The sequence below is a fragment of the Neopsephotus bourkii genome, unplaced genomic scaffold (assembly GCF_033783945.1).
Source record: "Neopsephotus bourkii isolate Nb327-2 ecotype Australia unplaced genomic scaffold, CSIRO-AGI_Nbou_v1 NB_1831, whole genome shotgun sequence".
NCBI classification, from domain to species: Eukaryota; Metazoa; Chordata; class Aves; order Psittaciformes; family Psittacidae; genus Neopsephotus; species Neopsephotus bourkii.
This window is the reverse complement of record NW_026902304.1, coordinates 225472-251063: the sequence shown is the minus strand read 5'-3', so window position 1 is coordinate 251063 and position 25592 is coordinate 225472.

The window sequence follows — 25592 nt, the reverse complement described above, 5'->3', positions numbered from 1 at the left end:
GTACATTTTCCTCCTAGGTGTTGTGTTCATGAATGTATCCATCTCTAACAGCACACTATCATTCTGGATCATCAATCCTGAGCTCCATAGATCTTTAGGTTCCAATTGGAGTAAGTATTGCAGTTTACTTTTGTTCTCAGTCATAACATTTTCTTGAACTAACTATACTCCATTTTGGCTAATCAGAGACCTGAAAAGTGGTGTTCAGATTTGGTTTTTTGGGGAATAGTTTTGACGAGGTTCACATCTGAAAACAAGTTGAGACTGAGATTCAGACATCATGGAAGCACCTGCTGTCACAGATTTAATCTCAAAGAAGTTATTGTCTCAAAAGTTCAGGTGTATCAAAATCCCTTTTGGAGTATTAAGTATCTGACCAAGGCAGCAGACGGGAATTACTGCTTTGAATTTGATCTAAGAGCATAATCTTGGAATTCCATACAGAGCACCTTTAGTATCAAATAGCTTATTGTGTCTTGATCATAAATCCCAGTTCCAGAGTGTGACAACACATCAGTGAAGTGTCTGGAGTAACACTTTTTTTAATGTGGACGAGCGGCTGATTCTCCCTCCCTCTCCCATCTTGCCATTTCATTCTCATAAATGTTTCCATTCTAGCAGAACTTTTTCCCAGAAAAATCAGCCTCACAGCAGACACTCAACATTTCAGCTTGATTTGTTTGGCAAAGTGATAAGCAACTGAAAGCAGTACTTTTTAATGGGAAAAAGTGTTGCACAGCAGTCTCTGTACCACTCATTATTTTGATCTGTTTGTCTAGCTGTTGTATTGCCAAGGATTTATTACTGGAATAATTAGGGCACTGGCTAACAGTCAGTTACATCTCCAGCTTTGCTGCAAAGATTTAGCAAAATAAAAACGGAAGGTTCCCTTCACTCATGCTTGATATATACAGGATCAATACCACAGACAAAGCTTCTTGTTAAAGTGGGGTAAGGAAAGCCTTTGGGGAACTCACGAACTCCCACAACATCCAAATTGTCAATCTAAACCACATTTTCCTTCTAGATTTAGAGGCATCCACAGGGTGGTTTAGGTTTTTTTTAGTTTTAACGCTGACTTTTAAAAAGAGTTGGATAATAGAGTGCTTAATGGCGTTACAGTTACACATGCTAAGACTGGAATAATTAAGACTCCTCCTTGTGACTGTAATCTGGATTTCCTGGCTGTGTTCTTTCAGCTCATGCACTGGTGATGGAATGCGTTACTCACAAACTAATTAGTATATCTGAATTTAAAAATCGTTATTAATGTCTTTGTTTCATGCCAAAGTACATTTTGTGTTTTACAAAGCATGAATGTGAGCAGTGCCTGGCCTAAGGAAAGGTTGACATGCGCAATAGATATGTGGGCTGGAACAAAGTTGCTGTAATGATCAATGGAAAAAGTACTTGGAGAAGAAACAAAGCTTCACTGCCTGCCAGACATAGATGAGAAACACAAGAAAGGAAATTTTGTGTCTGGATTTTGGTAGGCTAGGACCACTTGAAGCTAGGTATCAGTAGAGCTGGCTACACTTACATCCACACCAGATCAAGAGAGGTGAAGTCAGATGGGAGGGGAGACCTAACAAAAGAATGTGCTGGTGGTAGATCAGTCCCAGATGAGAAAACTGACTGTGGCCTTGCAAAAGAAGTCTGAAGTGTGACAAAGTGTAGGAAAGCTGAGTGGCAGCTGGGACTGAAGTATTGTGGCACATTTCAGTCAAAGAGTGGTTTAAGGTATAGATTAAGGCCAGCTGAAAGATTTGTGGGGAGATAGTTGGCATGGATATGTTTAAACCAGGAGCCAGATGGAGGTTTCTCATCCTGATGGCATGAGGCTCTGGGACAACCTTCCAATGGAAAGTAAGGGCAAACAGCTCAGTGGTGTGGGGTGGAGCCTGACAAAGTATGAGGGAAGTCATAGGATGTAGATGAGGGAAGAGGAGCCAGCATTGCTGGTGTCCTTCCCAATACTATATTCCTTTGCGGTAACCTATGCAAATTGCTAAACTGTCAAACTGCTTTCCCTCAAAAGGCAAAGGTTACTGTAAACTTCTGTTTCACATATTATATGAGCTACAGGGGATAAATTACCCCTGAATCCCTGCACAGTGTTTGCAACCTGTGTGCATAGGATACAACTCAGTTCATCTTCTAATCCCAAACCAAAGGTCTGGTGTCCATTTGCTGAACTTGAGGGAAGTGCGCTGAGGCTATCTTGAAGAAAACCTTACGTGTCCTCTCATTTCACCAGGCCTGTTCAGCCCACTGGTGTGTAATGAGACTCGGGAATGAGCTTAATAGTTTCCTCTTTCCCTTGTAGTTCTTCTGCCATTGTTGGAAGCATCTAACTTTTCACAGGACATGTGAGCTTTGGTTTCAGCTATTTCTTCCTTGAAAGATGTAAGAAAAGTTGAAAATCTCATTTCCTCCAAATTAAAAAGGGATGGTTAGTCACAATCTCTACCTCCATTAGTGCAGGGCGAAGGATCAGCTGTTTTCAGATATTTGTCTTAATATTTCATTTGCTATAATCCGAATTTTGTTTCAGTGTCCTTGGAAATCAAATAAATTAGCTGCAGTTACAGCATATACTTTCTGGCTTGTTGTTGGTAAAATGATACTCACCACATCAGCAGAACATACTGTGCTGGAAGCAGTCCAGTCCCCTAAGAAACCTTCTCACAGTTATCATAACATGCAGTCAGGACACATGAACAATGAATGAAGAAAGCTAAATTTAAAGCAACTTCTGTATTGTGGTTAAAGAATATATATAAATATCTCCTCTGAAATATACTGTCCTTGCCTTTACAAAGACACTTACCCAAATGAAATGTCCAAAGTTGGGGGGCTTTTAGTTACTGCTTTTGCCAGTGAATCCAGATTTAGGTCTCATTCTTAGTCACTGAGTAAATGCTGAGAGTTGGACCCCTCTGATTTAGGCAGCAAAGGGTGCAGCAAGGCATGATGAATTTCTATGCACCATCCCTATATATATATATATATGTGTGTGTGTATATATGTATGCATATGGATTGTTTGTTTTCAGGGTTTTAAGTGACCCTTAAAACTATAGAGAAAACCACAGCCACAATTTTTAAACACATTTTTTGAAAAGAGTTATGTGATGTCAAGGCTTTTTAGTGACCTTTCCTACAAAGATGACAGCCCAGGTGAATCAACCTTTTCCCACTGAAGCAAAAGCAGAGCAACAGCAGAAGGATTTATTGAAAGAAATGCAGCATTATACTGCCAGATATTCTGTATTTAAAAAAAGTTTGGGTTTGATTATTTCATCTTAATCTGTAGGCATTGCCTATTTTCTCACGTCTGTCATTGAAACAATGAATGGAATTGATTCAGCAAGTGGTGGAGGAAAAAAAGAATAAATATCTTTGTGGTCTAGGTATTGGAATTTGTCAGAGCTGGCTGTTTGGTGTTGTTGCTTTTAATGTGAAAAGGTCACAATATTGCACTTAATGTAAGTATAATTAGAAAGCAATTCAAATAAACAAACAGGGGCTCCTACTGGGATAAACTGAGAAAACTCTCTCCTTTGCCTTAAGAAGAACTGGTCATCGCCTGTTCCCATAGACCTCATCACTGCCACATATCGACAAATGCATATGCTAAATCTCATTTGCACCTCACTTCCTCCATCATGATAATACATGCCCCTGGAAAGACTGCTCTGGTGATCTGTACCCTTGGGAACAGGAGGAAGCATGAGAGAGTCACAGGAATCCATTTGGTGAATGTGACCTTGGTCACAAGGCTGTGGAGCATCTCTCAGCTGAATCATCCCTTCTTTGTAAAAAGCATTGGGCAATGCTTTGGGACTCAGTGACCTGCAGGGACACTGAACTGTTCTGCTTATGTGTGAGGGAGGGAGGAAGGGGCAAGTTTTACAAAGAACAAGCCTGTTAAAATCAACAGAGCAGAGCAAAAACAGCAGCCTATCACCCTACTGCAAAATATGCTGAAGGATTTCAGGGCTTGGATTGCTGAAGGCCCTCAAATTCTACTCCAGCCATAAATATGTGAACAAGTTAAGCTCTTTGTGGTTTTGGCCGATCCCAGCCATGTTTAGTCTTAATCTGTCTCAATAACTAGCTACCTTTTAAAAATAACATTTTGTGGTTCCAAAACATCTTTAGTTAATCCTTGCTTAGTTTGGAAAAGAATTATATTTGGAAGGATGCACACGTCCATGTGGTTTTGACTGATACTCCCTTTACTGTTCTCATCCATCATAAATTTTCTTGAACAACAATATAGGATGCTCTAGCATCAGGCTACCAAAAACTGGATTCTAAACAATATGGTTTTTTCCCAGAGGAACCTAGATCCCGTAGTAGACTCCAAGACCCCATATCTTGGAAATATGCCAAGCTGACACACAAATGGTCTTGGTTCTTCTCCACAATGGAAGTCAGAGGCATCAGTGATGCTTACCACACAAGTTGAAGAAGGAGAAATAAAAATTTTGTAATATTTCAAAGATCACGCCCACAAATGTCTCTGGAAAAGGCCTGATATTTCACATGGAGATGTAGCTCTCTCTGAAAAACAAGAACTTGGCTGTAATTACTGAATGTAAGGAAAATAGTTTCTGAGATTATTTTCCAATCCATGGATAATTGAAAGAAAGCTTTTAAATGGTTCATTTCAGGACAACTTTTGCACTCTTTTCTCAAGTGAAATATTAATTTTCATTTTCATTCCCCTCTCAAATTAGAGCAGTCTGAGAGGCTGCAAATCTTGAGAAATCTGGTCTCATATTCTCTTTTTTTACTTCTTAAGCAAACACTTCTTTTTTTTCACTTCACCTTTTAGATACCCTGCTGAAATTTTTAACCAATCACATTATTCCAGAGCAGTGTGGTCTTATAACCACAGTTACTATTGTTTCCTAAAAGAGAACTTTTCTATTCTGCAGAGAACATATATGTTGTTTAAGCCTCTCTCAAGATCTTCAAATAGGTTTGAATGGTGTGTAGGCCAACAGTAGATGTTACAAGTGGTGGAAAAGCTTGAAGCTGAACACAATAATGTGATCCTAAGTTTCTGCTGACTTTTGTCTCTTATAGCTAGTAATGTGTATGTCCCTGTCAAATAAGTACTTTTCAGAAAGGAGACTGTAGTCAGTGTACACTAAACATAACAGCTGTTAAACCATGCTGCCACTTTTATGATGGCATTCTGTGGGAAAGACTATCACATGATTTTTGCAACCAGATCTTTGATTTGTACCTTCAGATTGCATTTGTGCTCGAATCAAGTGGTTAAACAACACGTCTGCTGGATCATGTGAATATGTGCTAATATAGAGATCATGCACACATCTGTAGCCACAGAGAGAAGAAAAAACTATTTGCATATAAATTTGTGGACAAGCAAAATGGGGAGTGTAATAGTAGAAGCAAGATCAAAACCACCTACAAAACAGTTTGCATAAATTTGGCTGTAAATATTGTGAGATTTTTTTTCCATGCCTTTTTTGAAAAGCAAATTACAGTGGCCTGCAGATACAAACACACAGACATAATATTCAAACAACAACAATAAAAAGTCTATGCTGTGCTGTCTGTGCAATTCAGAACAATTCAGTATTAAATTCCAGAACACATGCAATTACAGAAACATGAAAGCCTTTGGCAAAAAGATAGAATAATTTTTAAATTAGTTCTGGTTCGTGAATCATTTCCCGTTTCTCCTCTTCCCACTGAGCAACTGGAACTGAAAAGCAATAAAACCCAGGAACTGCCATCATAGGGATTTTAGAGTTTCTCTGCTAGCATATGATAGCTAAAGGGTGAGGGAAGAATGACACCAGGAATTTCCAAAGTTGTTTGCCATTTCTTACATTACTTAAACCAAGTTAGTGGAATCATCTACAAGAACGATGTTACACTGGGTACATGGCAGTCAGTTCAGGTCAGTTCCACAGAGAAATGTGATTTATGCAGCCAGCCATCTCATACCTCTCAGAAACAAGATCTTGCTGCCTCTACCCACAGCACCCAGTGCAGCGAACCCTATGAACAGCACTGCAAACAGCCGCAGCAACGGGTACAGCCCTAACAACTAAGAGTAGCTAAAGGGTGCTTCAGTAAACAGAAACTATGCTCTATTGTTTTAATGAAATATCCACAAATATCCATATCTCAGTGTATATGTAGATTTTTAATAATATTTTTAAATTTTTCTTTAATAAATTAGGATGAGACACTGGGGCTTCCACATGAACAAGACTTGCAGCCAGATGTCAGTGTTACTGTAGTGCCATCTGAAATGCCCATCTGTAGCTTCTTGAAAGAACTCCATAGTAAAAGATATCAGATCTCCTGTAATAGAAATAGTTCCTCAAGGGCGATGAATTTCACGTCAAGAAAGTTGTGACACGAGCAGGGCTACATCTCTTCCCCAAAGCTTGCTTCACTCTGACATCCATTTCAGATCACTCCAGTACTGACGAGGTGCTTTAGTATGTCAAGGATCAGTGACTAACCAGATATTGAGGTTTGTTGTATTTGCATTGGAACAGTCCCAGAAGAAAGAGAAAGGGAATGATGTGAAAAATGCAAGCAGTAAAAATTAATGGCATTTTCACATAAGTTTTTAAAACAATATTGCCATAAAAGCTCAAAAGCATGGAGCAGTAGAGGCTAAGCACCAAACAGTATTCTTTCAGATATGCACACAGTGCTCTGGTTTGTGATTTTAATTTTCTGCCTCCTGATTCAGAAATCTGGGGGTAGGCAGCCAAGCTGACATGGCTCAGAAGTCAGGTGAACCAATAAGGTCAAATTACTTACACCACTGCTGCTTTACTCAAATACCAAGAAACCGGATCTGCTTAGGTGGCCACGTGGTCTTACATAAGGCCATGGAAGTTCATCAGTGTTTCTTGAATGCATGGAACCCAAAGCAGAGGTTTGTTCCCCTTTCACTGAATGAGAGAGGTTAGTCATGGAGAGACTGTCCTGTGCCGACATCTGAGCTCAATCTCTGACACACTGGCACCAGCTATGCCCTCCAGCCATCAAAGCACTTCTAAACATACCAGCAAGGGCCAACAGCATCCTTAAGCAGTGCAAGGAAAGAAGCATTTTTGTTGAGGAACAAGTAGAAGCTGGAGGAGGAGGCAGACCAACCTCGGAAAGGCAGGCAAAAACAGAGTTGCTAATATGGTAGCAACAGAGCCAAGAGGACAAGAGAGAGAGGCAGTACCTGGGGCATAGCAGGGATGCTGGAGCTGCTAGACTGTGAAATGAGAAGAGCAGCCAGGCAAACCTTGTCCTGGTCTACTCATATGCAGTTGTTTTTCACCTGGGTGTCAGGTGGCTGTTGTTACAACAGCCATGCAGGGGTAGTCACAGGACTGGTGGGATGGCCAATGGTCTCGGTTTAGAAATGAAAGAAGCTCCTCATGTTCCATGGTTCTTCTTCACTCTCATTAATTGGTTTATTATCCATTTGTATATCTTTAAACAGTGAAATGAGTTAGCCCAGGGAAGGAGAGTTGTGGGTTATACTAATTTGTGAGGATTGGTATGTGACAGAGTTTAAAATGTTGTTAATTTATATAATATCAGGAATCAGATGGTAGAGCTACACCCATCATAGGCATCCTTTGACTCCTACATGAACTTGGCTTGCTATTTTCAGTTTAAGAACAAACCAAGTCTCCAAATGCCCATACATATCTGAGTTTAGCTAGTCTATACTCAATTACCCACCAAGAACACCGAAGTACGCAGATATTACCCAATCTATTGTGTACATTCACACTCTACAGTATACTTTATATGTGTATGAACTCATTATATAAACACATTTTTGCAGGGTGTACACAGTGTGTGTGTAAGCGAATGCCAAAGAGTACAGCTGAGTGCAAAAAGCCATTAGAGATCACACCTGTTTGTACAGGGATATAAATGTTTCTTTCCCAACTGACAGTCTATCTACAGATTTCCATTGAGAATTTGTTAATGATTTCATACTCTGACCATAAAACTGACGTTCTTTTAACATGCTCTTGGAAAAAAATCAGACCGATATTGTCAAAAAGAATTTAGACATGGAAAATAACTTAGACATCAAAACTGTTCCAACTCTCCCACTGAGCCACCTCTTTCCTACCTATTCATGTAACCTTTCTCCTACTTAAAGCAGTTCTGAATGAAAACAAAACTTTTACTCTAGGAAGTTATGTACCCTATAGTTGTGGATAAGAATTTCTTTTTATTTTGGATGTGTGGTCACAAAATAGCTCCATTAAGCAAGGTGTCTGCTGAAGCAAATATCATAAAACATACTCTACATTCTCAAAGTAGTATGTGTTGAGATTATTAGGTGATTATGACCATGGTGAGATGAGCTTTTAAGAGAAATATTTGAGGGCTGCTTCACAGAAGACTTACTATATCCCTGCATTACCACACAAGCATTCCTGATCAGACCTTTTAGAGCTACCCAGGATACCAGTCTTGGAGAGGAAACAGTTGCTCCATATTTGTGGGTAAAATATCATGTAGCTCTTACATTGTACCTCACAGCATAAGAAACACACCTTTTATTAAGATGTGATTTAGTTCCATGTGAATTTCGTGTACCTAGCAGTCACTGATCCTGTGAAGCTGATTTCTGCTAACTTTCTGCGCCTTGGGATTAAATGATGCACAAATCCTCATACAAAAACTGGCTGTGCTCTTCATGCCTGTTTTTTAATCCAAATTTACGTACTGGGCTAGAGCTGGTAGCCCTCTAGTTGTGACAATGCCCCTAAGACAGTAGTGCTGGTGCCCACTAGGACTTGACCTATTTTAACAACCATGCAACACCCCCAGTCCCACAGATAGCAACAACAGATCAGGCCAGCAATGCAAACATCACAGGTAAAGCCCAGTGGTTATGGGCTCCCCTGCCAAATGTTGATTTCACCTGATTCTCAGTGTTATGGGACATTAAAGAGTGAAGCTGTATGGCAGAGCTAAATACAAACACATTCTTTTCCTAAGGCCAGCTTCACCCTCCTGTCCTTCTCCAGCTCTCTACCCAGCCTAGCTTAGATTCAAAATAGATATATGTAGAGAAAGCTCATCTACTTGCTTGTGCAGTATCTAAGAAGTAATTTCTATTCTATACTAGTAGTCAGTAACACCTTCTGCCATCTTAAGGAAAAGTACAGAGAGTAAGATGATGAGTGGGCACACTGCCTTCTCCCATCTCTCAGTATTCACAGAGGCTCTCCAGGGCTAAAAATACAAAACTTTTGGGGCCTGGAGTTTAGTCTTTTGCATCTTCATAGGCCCTTACATTAAGACCTTTAAAAAGCCAAGAAAGAATCGCAAATATGAAGAAAACATAATTAGGATCTTTCAAAGCTATCATATTTTGCCTAAACTACTTTTGTACTAGCCCATCGCAGCAACCCTGTGTACTTCTCACTGAGTGGCAAAGAGCCTGTTTTCTATCTCTGCAAAGATGCTGTGGTTTGATTCATTTTTCTGCTCTCTGAGGCTGGTGTGATACAAGAAATTAAGTCCAGACAAAACACATTCGGGTTAGAGCAAGCCCATATGGGGAGCTTTCCCATATGTCTAGGCTCTTCTGCGTGAGGACTTCAGTCATGTACATAATGCTGGTGAACGTTGTCAGACCCATAATGCTATAATACCTACCAAACCCCTCACAAAGTGAAAACACTGGGCTTTGAACTTGCTCAGCGTCTCTTGCAGATTGCTCTTAATCTGCACAGAAAGCTGCATTTATAGGAACCCAGGGTCTTGCTGGAAGCAGCACCTTGGCAATGTATAGGTCTGGGTCCTCTGAAAGCTGATGGGAGAGAAAGGAAAAGCCAAATGGCATAACAAACAAGAACTTCGAAATGAAATGACGAGAAATGTGAAAATGAGCAATTTTGCTGGCAGTTTTAATGCTGGAAAGCTGTCCTCTTGTATTACAGCACAGAGCTATACATTACAAATACTAGAAACACTACTTGGCAGAACACACAGTTCTGTTTAGTCATGGGGTGTTTTTGGCTTTTTTTTATACATTATCCTTGGTGCTACTATATCAAATTAAAAGGCTCAGGAGATGATCCTTTGCTTACTTACCCTAACTTTATTATAATACTTTTCCTGAGTTATTCCAAATTTGCCATGGTGTTGGGGAGATGAAATCAGGCCTTCTGGGTATGTAGTGCAGGTTAGTTTATGGTGTAAGCATTTGTACTTTACGTAGAAGTTCCTAACAGGATAAGGGTTTCTCATTATAACCAAATTGTAACCCAGTGGTCCTCTGTGAATTCCTATTGAAATTCTGATGCATTTCCTTTCCTCTGCTGATGCCCATTTGTTTTTGTATTTAACATCATAGAAACGTTGCTTTGCAAACTGTATGTGTTGCTGCAGCATTTAGAGGCCCTGGAGTCTACATGGTTTAAAATTCCGCTCTGTGAGGTGTTATACGTAGTAAGTCCTTGTCCCAGGGGGATTATAGTCTATATTGACACAGCAGGCAAAAATGGGAAGAGTGACAGTGGGCAGCATTTTCAAGAGTCCTATGTTCACAATGACTTGGAAGCTAAAGCTCATTGAAAGCAACAAACTTGGGACTTTCTGTTACTTTTTACAGTTAAAATTCATTGTATGCACGCCCTACTCAATTCACTGCAAGTGTCAGAGTTCCAGCTGCCACAAACCGAAGCCATAAAATCCATAGAACACTCTGAAGGATTCCAAAAATAATTTAAATGTTACTGTAGTACCCAGTGTGCCTATTTAATTGCTACATTGTCTCTTGAGTATTTTGTCAGTCCTCTGACATCTCATTTATCACAATCACAGTTCAAAGGACTTCACTCAGAAAAGCATTTACTTTACCGTATTTTTTTCCACCATAAATGCGTTTCTTTGGGGATGTTGCTTTTGCCATTTAGTTCTACTTCTGCAACCAGTTTTATCTTTTTTTAAGCCTCTTTAACACTCTGTGTTATCAAGGATACATTTTAGTTTGCTTGCTCCAAGAGAGTTTTGGCAGGGATGGAAATGTGCGTTGTGTCCTAGATCTTCCATTTTGTGGAAAATCTCTTTAACTGGAATTTCTTTAGCTGAACTGGAGTGCAGATGGAAATCTGACTACTTAAAGAAGACTGTGACCCAAAATAGCTCTATGCTAATCCTTCAGTTTACCGAAGATGGTATTTGGCCAATTTATGCTGAAAACAAGAGAAGTCACCTTGAAGAACGCATGACACAGTGATAGGCACTTTTAAAAGTGGTCTTAAAGGAACGTCCCACGGAACTTTCACCCATTTTAAAGACATGAGAATAACAGTTACTTAGCTTTGCCTGTTGAGGTGTCATACTTATCCCTGATGCTTACAATATGAATGTCACTCAGACTGAGCTGGAAGAATTAGTCTTTGATTTAAGGTCTGTTTTAAAATGCCTAGTAGAAAATAAAACAAAACAAAACAACGAAAAACAAACCCTGAAGTATTTTTCATTCATCCATAGTGATATCAAAAACAATCAGACATTTTGTTTTTCTTCAATTAAGTCCCTCTATACCACACACCAAACTACTTCACTGATGCCACAAATTCTAATTAGGCTTTTTCTAGGGAAGTTACTCATACAGGAATTATCTCTGTCTTCCTCGCTAAAAGAAGCAAAGCTGGATTTTTTGCATTTCTGTGATTTAGGAGGGTCACAGAGGGATTTTCTGGGGCACACCAAATATTGCATTCCCCTGTTCTGGAAGGATCTGTCAGACAGCTGACTGATCAGAGGATAAATATGCATCAGCTCACCTGCTCAAGGGCTGGTCATTAGTCAGGCTGTGAGCACACTTTGAGCATTGACACATGTTAACAATGTGGAGATGCTGGCAATACCCTATTTAAAATAAAACCTACATTTTCTTCACGGAATAGATGCACTAGTACATCCTTCAGGTGTGTCAGGAAGTCATAGAATCAAAAATAATTTGGGTTGGAAGAGACCTTTAAAGATATTGTAGTCTAACCCTCCTGCAATGAGCAGGGACATCAACTAGATCAGGTTGCCCAGAACCACATCCAGCCTGTCTTTGAATGCCTCCAGGGGTGGCGCACCCACCAGCTCTTTGGGAAACCTGTGCCAGTGTTTTCCACCCTCAGTACAAAAAATATTTTCCTTACACCCAGCCTGAATCTCTCTTCTTTTAGTTTAAAACCACCACCCCTCATCCTATCACAACAGACCCTGCTAAAAAGTCTCTCTCAGTCTTTCCTGTAAGTCCCTTATGCTTACTTACAAATATTGAAAGGCTCAATAAGGTCTCTCCAGAACCATCTTTTCTCCAGGCTGAACAACCCCAACTGTCTCAACCTCACAGGAAAGTCAATAGTGTGTGTAATAAAAGCTGACTTTGCAGAAGTCAATGCTGCAAACCTTCACTTTGGAAACAAGCTCCAACTGTAAGCAGCAATAAATTCATAAAATACAATCCCTGCTTGTACTTGCAGGGTTCACAATTATGCTATATATACATTACATTGCCTTTGAATATAATAAAATGTAGTTGGAAATATATGAAAACCTATTAAAAATATGGAGCTTTCATGCCTTTCATACCTTTAAAGGTACGTGCCATTAAATGTAATGTAATATTAAACACATAGATAAGCAACACGTTTAGGCAGGCTTTTGAAAGGCTTCCTGCTGCTGCTTTGCCCCTCAGCTGGCAAGGCTGCTCACTAACAGGCAGCACAAGCAGCCCAGGGACAGACCTACAGGTATGTATCTTGTTTCACATGCTGAAGATCCAGGAAAGTACATTGTGCTATCTGTACTGTGGAATTACTAATTTGTGATTTATCTTCTGTGAAATGACTGTACAAATAAAAAAAGCATGTAAAAGAGGCCAAGTGGCAGTAATGTGAGATTTTAACTACCAGCAATCAACTGGTATGTTAGGAGGAAATAAACTGGAGGCTGGTGATGTCTGGTTTTTTACTTAATGCAGAAAATGCATGAAGTATAAAAGGCTGGAATAAGGCCTGGATTGCAGCCAAGAGAGAATGAGGTTTGGGAATAGTCAGGTGGTTGGGAAGATGAAGAAGGCATTTTTCCACATCTCATTTCTTTGACTCTCTGCTATACAAACACAAATGGATGGCACAGTTACCTAATATAGAAAGAATTTTAAAAAATACCCAAATGAAGGAATCTTACCTCATGTACAACTAGAAAAGGGTCATCACTTCCGTTGCTAAAAGAATTAGCTCCTCCTTCCTTTCATGTTAACGCAATGTGTCTGTTGGACTGTCCTTTCAGGCAGTCAGCACAGTGTTTCTCTCTTATGCAATTTTTGCTAAGGCAGGTTTCAACATTGTTGCTCATATTATGGAGCTAGAAGACATGGCATGGAAATGTCCCACTGGATGATTCCCTACAGAATTGCTGCATTACACAGCAATAATAAATAGAATGGAATGTGATCAAAGCCATTAATACATTAACTATAGTGTGATGCCTAAATGAAAATAAATGTAGAAAGGGCTGCCTAGTAGTTGGAGCTGGAAATTAATTCCTTAGGAACCCTGGACCCTATATATGATTTTGCCTCAGTCCTACTCCATGACTTTAAAATTATGTACTAGCTCTATCTCCCTGTTTACTTTCTCAAACAGGGTGACTGTAATTGCTTTGTAAATTGTTTCACATTATTCAAATAATTTTAATATTATTTGAGCTAATGCTTAGAAAGTTAATGCTTAATGAAAACTCTCTATATAACAAACTACTGCCTCCGCACAGACACACGCTACTTCCCACAAGAAAAATGTGGGAAAATGTATATTGAAATGTATGTTTGAAATATACATTTCTACACAGCACACACTTACGTGATCAATACCCCAAACAACACTAAAGCTCAGAAGGCTCATGCAGAATTCAGTGAGCCAAGAAGACTCTTTCAATCCTAATTTTTCTGCCTTATATTTCCTGTATTTTATTTAATTAACTGAAGGAAAGGGTTCCCTGAAAGTGCAGCTCACTACATATAAAGATGAGAATTTCAGCCCCAGTAGTATTACCCATAATACATCAGAGAAACAGAATCACAGAACAGTTTGGGTTGAAAGGAACTGTTCAGATCTTCCAGTTCCAACCCCTCTGCCATGAGCAGGGTCATCTTTCCCTAGATCAGGTTACTTAACCTCATCCAACCCAGCCTTAAACACTGCCAGGGGTGGGGCATTCTAACTTCTCTGGGAAACCTGTTCCAGTGTCTCACCACCCTCATAATAAAAACTGTCTTCATTAGTCCAATTTAAACCTACTGTCTTTCAGTTTAAAAGACCACTGCCCATTGTCCTCTCACTACAGGCCTTGGTAAAAAGTCTTTTTCTGTCTTATAGGCAGTAAGCCTTCTCTTCTCCAGGCTGAACAAGCCCAACTTGCTCAAACTTTCCTTGTAGGAGAGTGCTCCAGAACTCTCATGATTTTCGTGGCTCTTCTCTGGATGCACTCTAACAGGTCCTCATCTTTCCTGTATTCCAGGAAGAGAGATGAATGCAGTACTCTGGGTGGGATCTCACCAGAGCAGAGCAGAGGGGGCAGGATCACCCCCCTTGACCTGCTCCTTTTGATGCAGCTCAGGATACAATTTGCCTTCTGGGCTGCAAATGCTCATGTCCAGCTTTCATTCACAACTGCCTTCAACTCCTTCTGTGCAGGGCCACTCTCAATTCCTTACTTCCCCAGCCTGAATTGATACTGGGAATTGCCCTGACCCAGCAAAACATTGCATTTCACCTTGTTGAAATTCAGAAGGTTCATATGGACCCACTCTTCAAGCCTGTCAAGATCCCTCTGGATGGCATCCCTCCCTACACGAATCAAGTGTACCACTCAGCTTGGTGTTATCAACAGACTTGCTGAGGATGCACTGTCAAACCAATATCTCTTCAATTTAGCAGTGAGAATGTTGTGGCAGACCACACCAAAGGCCTTACAAGCCTTACATAGGTAGATGACATCTTCATTGAGGAGACTGGGTATGAAGTAGATGGCACAGGGTTGACATATTCTTTCTAGCTTATTCATTCTCATTTCTGGAGTAGAACTGAGTGAGATTCATTCATACAGCTTTCATTTCTTAAAATAGGAATCTCCATACTTTCTTCTCTTGGGTGCTGCTATCGGAGGAAGCAGTAGCAGCAGGCGGCATGGGGTTCATGCTGCGTAAGATGAGGTTATAGGTTGCTTGAAATATACATTTCTAAGCTCAACACTTAGAAATGCCTGTCTACCCATGCTGTGGATCCAGCATCCAGGTAACTTTTGTTAAAACACATTGTAGTCTGTAGAAAGGAAGGAGATCAGCTGGGCAATGTGCAGAAGCTTGAAACATTGATAGCTTGGAATAGTGTACATGAAACAGTTAAGTCTCACTCTTAGCAAGGCCATCAGCCTAGACTTTTTTCTTCAGGACTGATTAACGGAAGATAGGACTGGTATCAGAGAACTCTCTCTTTTAAAGAGCCAATGCTCCTATCTTAATGAAAATCTTCCAGGCACGCTGGGTTTGTTTTTACAGAAAATGTGCATGGTCCTGATTCCAGAGCATGGTGTATGATATCCAAAGCCCAGTTGAGAGGAAGACTCTCAAAATAACTGGTTTTTATATGTTCTACTTCAGAACACATGGATAGTCTGTCCTGCATGTGAGTATATCATACTGTACTTACCTTTGCCACCTTCAAGACCATAAGGCATAGACAGTGTGACTTGGCTCAACAGCTTGTTTGCCTGTCCCAGCTGAGTAATTTGTAAGTTGAAGATAAAGCAAATCACTGGCTCTGTTCATCCATTCATCTGCTTTTATGTTTTTTGTGCTAGTGGCTACATTTTCCAGCTATGACCTGAACCGAAGCACCTTTAACAGCCTCCCCAAGTCCTGAAATTTCCCTTCTCTCTTTGTGTTTCACCTCTTCTGTTTCTCTTTAGCAAGGGATTTTCCATGACACTCTGTGTTGCTGATGATCGTTTTTAATGAGTACATAAAAACCACCCAAACCTGGGACTACCTGATTTTACTATCAGTAAACAATATTCGATCTGCCTTCACAAGTATTACCCTTTCAGGCTGATTCACTTCGCATTTGTAACAAAGGAACTGACCACATTTTCTTACACTGGTTACATCTGCACTCACACTGTTAGCAGATATTAAACATCAATGTTAATCACTTAAAGTTTAATCCACGTACTTAGTGTGGCCCCTGTGGGTGACGTCTTGTACAGGGCTATATTTTGTGGCTTCTCCCTGGAGAGCTCTCAGGTTAGGCCAAAAAAAAAAATAAAAATGCTGTTGCTTGATGTTTAATAGCTTGGACATTCTTGTGGAGCCTGTAAAACCTCACCCCTGCTGTTATGTGGGCTCTTCAGCAACTGTACAATCAGTGTATTATAGCTGCAAAATGTTTTTCTCGGTCAGAGGATCTGAATTCTAAAATAAATACTTAAAAGAGATTTTCTGAAGAACTTTTGTCTACAGATGTTCACTTGTGTCACTGCAGCAGTAGAATTGCTTTCACTGGAGTTTGTTTTGTTTTGGTCTGGCTGTATATTGTGATACAAGGGAAAAAAACAAAAATACTTTTTATAGATGCATTCACATTAACAGTTTGAAATTTTTTTCATTCCTGTATAGCTCAGAGCTGCAGCATGTCAGCAAAGCAGAAACATTGTGGTGTTTGCTCCTTGTGACGCTGCAGTTAATTACTATGCATAGAGTCCTGCTGAGCCTTTCACAGTCAGTGGTTGGCATGACTTTGACCATAGGTTATGTCTACGAGTTTGTAAGTAAATCACAAAGAATTAGTTTTTGACCCATTTCATGCCGCTTTCTGCTCTGAATTGAAAACAGAAGTAACCATAGAAAAGCACCTTATTTGAGTCATGTTTTGCACAGAGGATAACAGGGTTTGGTCTGGCAAACTTCCTCTCTAGAGAAACAGAATTATGGTTTTTTTTCATCGCATCTGCAAGATTTACGTATTAATGACAGATTTGTAAACCCTTGACATATTTGAAAACTCTCCTTGTTGCACTGTTGCAACCCACAAACAGACTTGAGAGAGCTGTAGTGGAGGAAAAACTAACTGACATTGTACTTATCAACTTGATGCAAAACTAACAATAAATATACCTCCACCAGCTAAATGTGATTGAGAAAAACTATATAGAGAGCAGTTACTTAAGATAGGTGCCATAAAAAGCAGACAAATATTTGTACAGTATGTCCCTGTCTGTGTAAGACTATGTGCATATTCCATGTGGGTATATTTTTTGCACAATGTTGGGTAGTAAGGAAGATCATTCGTACATATAAAACTTATATGTACAAACATATATACCTGCATGCATGTAACGTATGTATATGTGCAACTATATATATACACATATGCCAACCCTCAGATTTTCATGAGGATGAATAGTGCTGCAGCATGGCCACCAGAATACAGCAGAAGTTAGGTTAAGGAAGCACTGCCACCGTGAGCACAGTGAACCTGGCCTACAGAGCCAGACTCAGCCTCTTGTATGAACAGCAGATGAGTTCATCCATACTCAGTGGGGGGTTCGTAACTGATGGCTGACACTGCTTAAGTAAAACTGGCAAACTGAAAGAAACAGGTGAAAGTAGAGATATGTCTGAGCTCCTTGACATGTGCTGCAGAGCATGATCTGTGTTAGAAACTGCTAACCTGTGTAACTGAGAAAATAATTCTTTTAAATTACTTCTCAGCATGGAAGCTAATGCCTTGATGTCCATGAAAGTCTCCAGAGAGATGGAAATCTTCAAAAAAGGGTAAATTGACTGATTCCTCACAAAGATCTGTTTTGTCATTACCTTAAACGTCACAGGTATTCATTATGTCACTGTTGTGAAAAGCATGCACGGAAAGAACAGGGAAAAGCCAATACTGCTCAACAACACAGCTCAAGGCTTGTTACGCCATCTCAGAAAAATACAGGGTTGGACAATTTCAGCTGCAGTCAAAATCAATGGGAACAGCATGGAGAAACTACCCAGCAGGAGAGGGTTTGCTCTGCAAAATATTCAGTGGTACATGTAACCATAATTTCTTCAGATTGCTTTTTTCTGACAGTTTCAGCTGAAAAGACAAAAATATAATAATATTACTATATGAGTAAACTTACATGTGTCCTTCATCAGAGCATAGCACCAGCACCACATTTCATACAAGAGAAAATGGAGGTTAAGAGTGAACTTTTGGCCCAAATAAAGTCAGTGGGAGTTTTGCCATGGCCTTTAGAGGACCAGCTTGTTACCACAGGTATTCAGCCTGAGTCAGTATAACCCATTCTTATTTATGGACTTTATTTGTGAATACAATTTTTGCTTTAGTGGTTAGAGTGTGTTGAAAATACTGACCTTCTGAGCTAACGAAAGGCAAAAGAAGGGAAAAAAAAAGAAGTGATTTGTGTGCATGATAAAAGTGTTTTTCTGCAATAACACAGCATGAGGTCAAGCATTACACAGGTTGCATTTGCCACTTTATATCTCCTGCCAGACGAATACAATCCAGGGCCTGTTACCCCCGCCTGCAGTACTGTTTCATAGTTATGAAGTCATGACAGCTGTGATTGCCAGTGTAGAGAATAAAGTCTGTGGAAAAAGGTTGGATAGCTTCCCACTGCAGGCAGGCCAAGAATAAGTTAGCAGGAATTAAAACAGAAGAGGAGAAAGCTTTCAGGGGGAGAAGAATGAGGGAACCTACCAACATTTGAGATCGAGATATAGGGTGAGGCACAGAGACTCTGGGACAGATCCTGACTCCACTCCACTCCCATCTCTGCGGGATCAGGGAACTGATGAAAAATCTAAGGCACAACTAAGAATCCATTTTGGGCAAGTGTATCCTACCTCATGGAAATTGGTACTTCCCCTTTCCTGCCTCCCTGGAGATTCACAAGTCATTTGAATTAATTTCACTCCCAGCTTAACAATAACTGCACAAACATACCACTTCGGTCCTTGCACCTGAGGAAACATTTTATATGATCTATAAACTCACAATGTCCCACTTGAACTTGGGGAGCAGGTGCTAATCAATAATGTGTTGCCAACATTTAAACAGGGATCTCCACAGACAGTCTCCCTTAGCTGTGACAAACGCTGCTCCATCCCCCCGTGGGTTCAGGGCTGTCTGCATTTGCAAAGCAGGATCTGATTTCTTCTTTCCTCATTTACCATCTGTGAAAAAAATCTTTTCTCATATCAGCCAAGCAAAGCAACAATACTGTGCAAATTCATGTTAGTGGAAAAAGTTTGTTTCATTTGTGAAAAATAACACAAGTGTATTCAGAGCAGTATAACATTTAGTACATATGTTTTGGGTCTGCATGTTGGCGTGTAAACAAGAGAGAGAAGATTGCCAGGATTTTTTCTTTTGCATCTAGTAACTGATAGTTGCTACAGTAAGGAATTCATCATAAGGATGAGGTGTGTGTTCTTCAGAATACCTTGGAGGAACCTCACAGGCAGGTCACTTATTATAGGGGGTACAACAAAATATCTAGAGAGGGTGATGTGGGAGATGCAGAGTGATGGAAGCTGACTGCACCTTTCATGGGCCATGAAGAGCCACTCTGGCACATTTGTGTATCTATCTGATTGATACAGGTAGACATTATAATTTGAATCCAATCAGATCGTGTTGAACATGACTGTCAACCAACAGGATCTTCCCACTCACCCGAAAAGCAGCTGGTGAAGCAGCAGGTGCAGTGACACAAGATACATAACAAAAGCTCCTGAGATAAAGGATCAGACAAAGAGGGACAAAAGGAGGACTAGAAAGGAGACCAGCTATTACATTTTGAGTTCAACCAAGATGCCCACAACCGTATTCAAAGCGAAAGGTGTACTTCTGCTTGACATGGTGAGAAGAGTTCTGACCTTTTCTCTTATGACAATTCACAGGGGCATAAAAACATCATGCCTATGGTCTATTTTACTTGCATGTCTCAGAAACTGTCCCTCAAAACAACTCTAGGCAGTGGTAAAATTCACTAGCCCACACCAGTGACAACAACAGCAATGATTTTTGCTTTTTGTTGCTCCAGCTCATGATGAAAGAACTCATCTTTGCCTTATTTAGAAATAAACTTTTGTATTATGAAACTATCTATTATATTAACACAGAGGCAGACTCAGACTGTTTGATGTTTCTAATCCTTATTTCTTTATGATTTAAAAATATTTAAAGCCAGAAAAAAAATAAGATTAGAAAATTAAACATGGTGAAAGCCATATGCAGGGGGAAGATTAGAGAATTAAATATTCCCTTCCATCTGTCCCCCCTCAGTAATTGCATCATCACCATGTAGCACCTCCTTCTTGCAATCAGTCAGCTCTTGAGAAACAGCTAGCTTGCCATCAAAACCAAAGAAAACAAAGAGATTAATGGGAAATTCTAAATGCTTATTAAAAGCATCTTCTTCAATGCCGCTTAACAACCAGGGCTAATGCAGGGCTAGAGAACAGGTAAGAAAATGTGAACTACAGCTTTCATTTTGGAACTGACTTTTGGCAACAGGACAGATAAGAGTCAGTAACCAGGCTGGAGAAGGGTCACTAATGGCAAAGTTTGACACACTGTGTAGCTGTGCACAGAGGTGCAGTGTACTTCCACAAGGAAGAAAAGAAGGGTTGTAGATGTATAGCGTAGCATATGGACCTCTATATGTATAGATGTCTGTTTCACCCATCTGTAGAGAGTAGCATATGGACTTGTTGGAGAGGGTCCAAAGGAGGGCTATAAAATGTTCGAAGGGATGGAGCAACTCTCCTATGAGGAATAGCTGAGAGAGTTGGAGCTGTTTTGCATGGAGAAAAAGAAGGCTCCAGGGGCACCACATTGCAGTCTTTTAGTTCTTAAAAGGGGCCTATAAGAAAGATGGGAAAATACTTTCTAGCAGGCATTGTTTTGATAGGATGAGGGGTGATGTTTTTAAACTAAAAGAGGGTAGATTCAGGCTGGGTGTGAAGGAAATATTCTTTAAAGTGAGGGTGGTAAGACACTGGCACAAGTTGCCCAGTGAAGTGGCGGATGCTCCATCCCATATTTCAAAGGCTGGGTTGGGTATGGTCCTGGGCAACCTGCTCTAGTTGAAGATGTCCCTGCTCATTGCAGGGGTATTGGACTAGATAACTTTTGATGGCCACTTCCAACCCGAACTATTCTATGATACAGCACTAGAACAGGTAGGCAATCCAGAGACTAAACCGAAGTGTCCTGTGTACAGAAGCTGACAGATATTTCTATTCCCACATCCACCATCTTAACAATGCATTAAATACCTGTACCATTAAATACCAATACCATTAAGTACCCGTACCATTCTTCTTTTCTCTGCTGCTTTCCTTCACCATTTTTTTTTAACTTTGCCTGCACTTTTGGAAGAGAAATGGAGTCTCTGAAGATAAAACACTTTCTCACCTCAGCCAGAGGACAGAACCAGGCTACATTCAATCAGTGCACAACACTTAAGTCAGCAGCCTCAAAGCCAGAGTGAGATATTTTCCAGCTCTGGACAAAGCCCTCAACCACCAGAGATGGTCACCATCCCCAGGCTACTCCCTGCTACAAATAGCATAACACAGAAGCACAGCAAAGAAACCTGTGAATCAAAACACTGCGTTTTAAGACAACTGATGTATAATGGCTTTATTCAAAATGAGCACCAGCACACTTCAAGCAATTGGATAGAGAAAGGAGGGAAATAAACATACAAAGAGTATTCAGACAGCAGAAGAGCATTGCTCTGGTGATGCAACTACAGGATGAGATGTTTTGTTTATTTGTAATTATGCTGATTCTCAGCCTGCCAGATCAGACTAAGAAAAATACTGGAATATCACCTGCTCTGCAGCCTCTTCCTGTTAATCACTGAGATTTGTCCTTGGAGTTATTTTTCCTTTAAAAGTTTGTCAGTAGTCTGAACAACTTTGATTTGTCTGAGTCCTCAGCATTACAGCAGAAGGAAGGTAGGTTAAAAAGACAAAGCTATTTGTGTTTGAGGCAGAGGAGAAGGTGCTGGAGTTGAATGAAGACAGAGAAGGGTGGCTCTTGGTGCTTGTCAAGCCCACAGCACAGTGCTTTGGTTTCTTCCTGTCTTAAGGGATTTTTCTCTGTATCATGGTTGCTCTTCTGTTTCTGGAATTGGCATTTTCAAAGACAATTTCCACAGACATGCAGACACTGTAAATAGAGGTGGACATGATCCCTTGCTGTATATGACATGATCCAGTTGTATTTTCTTAAAATAGGAATCATAGGCATCCTTCTCTCTCTTCCTGTTTTCCCACTGATCTCACTTTTGTGCATTGTATTTGCTGTGCATTGCGCAGCTTCCTAAACTTGAGGCTAGCATCAGCCCTGCACCTGATCTCTGTGTCCTCCCCACTGCATAATCCTGGTTAAGATTTGGTTGAACTGGGTAGTGCAGCTGAAGTCAACGGATGGATCCAAAAAGTAATATAAATCCCATATCTTTTCCTTACATGCTGTTTCTCCCTGTGCACAAATGGATTAGATCTCTGTTGTCTTGCATTAGGTTCTGTGGAACAAGAGTCTGTGATAAATGTGAATAACTGTACTCAAAGGAATGACCCAAAGAAGCACTGGGAAAGAGAGATACTGGCCTCTTCTTATAAACACAAGTTCTCAAATTCTCATGCTTTCATCATTCATGTAATACATAATCTACTGAAATAATAATACAGAGAAAGCCAATTAAATCAAAAGCAGAAATGCTGCAATTATTCTATTCTTTCTTTTCTAGTGGAGAAGAAATGAAATGAGCAAGACAATTTTCGTTTTCCTTATCCACCAGAAAGAAGCTCCAAACCAACCGGGTTTCTATTTTGAGCAAGAAATACCCACACTTATTAATTTTTTTAGTGTTTCTGGAAAGCATGGACAAATTCTTTCTGCTTTTATTGCCCAACCCCATGAGGGAGGAGGCGAGCACAGGAAAGGGCACCAGTTGTTGTGACTGGCAATTTGTTTGTCATTATACATGCGCAACCAAACAAAAGAAATGCAGAAACGTTGAAAAATGGTACGGTGGGACAAGCAAAGCTGGACCCCAGTTTGTTCTGTGTCAGTACCAGGTACAGCTTTTGCCTATGTGTGCCCATGAGAACAGTGTATGTCAGTGTACCTCCATTACCAGAACTGCGCCATGTGACTCTCATTTCAAGATTTGTGACATAAACCCCTGATAAAGATCACACTTCCCTTCTGTGCAGAACACTAGTGCACTGAAGGAAGGCTGCAGTCTTTCCCTTTAAAGCTGTTAGACAGCAGAGAAGAAAAAGGTCCCCACGGTGTGCTGTGAACTGTATACTGTGCTCATTACTGACTTTGTCCTGCGAGCTGCCTTCTCTGGCCTGAATCCAGGAAAACACTGAGTATACATTTAATTTTCAGCATGTGTGTAGAGTCATTAACTGCAAGCACATGCTTACATGCTTTCTTCGTTACTGCTTTTGGTTCTGTTATTTAAACTAAAACGCAGCAGTGGCTTTTAGGGGTAGAGAATGTTTTGGAGGGGACCTAAACAAAAGTGCTTATGCAGGTTCCCACTGCATATAAGGGTAACAATACAGTAACACACTTCTGATTAACATGATACTACTGCCTGAATACTATACTCTGAATAAACTTTGTCAGACAAACCTTGAATCTCTTTGCATTCATCTTGATTCATGCTACTAAACTGGAAGGCATGGGGAGAAGGGAAAAAGTAACTGGAGCATTTTCAGCAAATGACATTTACTGTTCTCACTTCAGCCCGAATATATAGGTATCCTGCAGCTGTAAAGAAGTAACTTTTCCTTAAAGCTATAGCACTGCTAAAGTAACATAATGTTGTCCAACTTATATCCTGACAGGCTCACGACTGCCTCCAAGCATGCATCTCCCTTGTCCCCATTTGGTATGGATCTGTCAGGGAGGAACGCCTTCCTGAAGATGCTTATTTTGGGAGCTTCCTCTGCCACTGTCTCAGTGAGGAGCTTTGGAGACCTTAATCCTCCCTGCAAGTTCCCCTTTTGAAAGTCATGTGGGGAGACATGCAAAGTGAGCTCCTGATTTCAGTGAAGTGGCAAAACACAGGCAGAATCCATTTTCATTTTCATGCTTTCTTCAGTGTCATTAAGAAATGACAGGTGTCTTCTTCATATGACTCCTTCTCAAGCTGATACCAGTGATTACTATGCCTAGAGAGAACCCACAGAGACAGTTTAGCACCATAGGCCACATACCGACACAGTGGCAGAGGCAGGATTTAAAATTAAGCAGTTGTGGAGCAGTGTGCCCAAGCCATTAGATAGTGCTGTGTGTTACCAGATCTGACAGGCACTCAGTAAAGGTGAGTGGTTAAAGCTGCATGGGCTCATCTCCACTTCCAAGAGCTGTTTGTCCTCTCTGTCGTGAACATTGGTGGGCATTGCAGGTGGGAGCTGCCTGTCTTCCAGCAGCTTTCATGCTTGGGAGTCAATGGAGCTGCCATGTGGCAGTGTTCATGCCTGTGACTTCTGGGCATGGCAAAGGCTTCAGCACCTTGGCAGGGATGGTCCCTGGCTGACCTCTCTGGAAAAGCTGCCCTACGCTACCATAATCACCGCCAGACCTTTCTCAGCATTGCAAAGCAAGGTAAGTGTAAATTAAATCATTTCCTTTCCCCAAAATAAATTTAGATCTGCCCCATGTATTTGCAGAAAATGTCAATGTAGGGCTGAATTTATCCAAGAGAGGTTTATCCACTACAGAGAGCATCCTGATGTTGCAGAAGAGAGGTCAGCATGAAGTTCAAGCACAGAAGATGAAGTTCCACAGACAATTAAACTTTTTTAACCAACATTATTTGTCTCATGTATGGTATATATATATATATATGTTTCAAGGAATCCTTATTTGTACTGCTCTGTAATAAGAAACTATTGCACAGTATTGGGGAGGGGAAAAAAAAAAGGGTGATACATTGTATGTGCCTGGTATCTTTCGAAATTTCTCTGGAGAAAAAAAAAAGCACAGGCACTGAGATTTATTAAAATGTGAGTCCCTTTTGAAGAGGCCAGCTTTACTAATGAGACAGCCTGAAAACCAGAGACTGTCCCTTCTGGCATATGTGTATCATATGAAAGCCAGTAATTTTTTATTATGTGAGTATTCCCAGAAATGATATTAAGCTGAAACACAGCTCCAGTTAACATAAGCATCAAGTATATACTGGGACCTTTTAATTCTAGAACAATAAGCCAGTTTTATTACACTGATTATTGATAATATGAAGGTTGTGCTGGTATTTAGTCATGACTACATAAAATTATTGTTTTTCTGCTATAATCGTTGGCTGTGCAGTTACAAGGGACCAATAATAAGTTTGTAAGTAATTAGTGACAAAGATTTCTTTTGTTGTATATAAATGGAGTAAAAGCCTTGGGCTAATTTTACCAGCATGTTCATATGATATCACTTCCTGAAA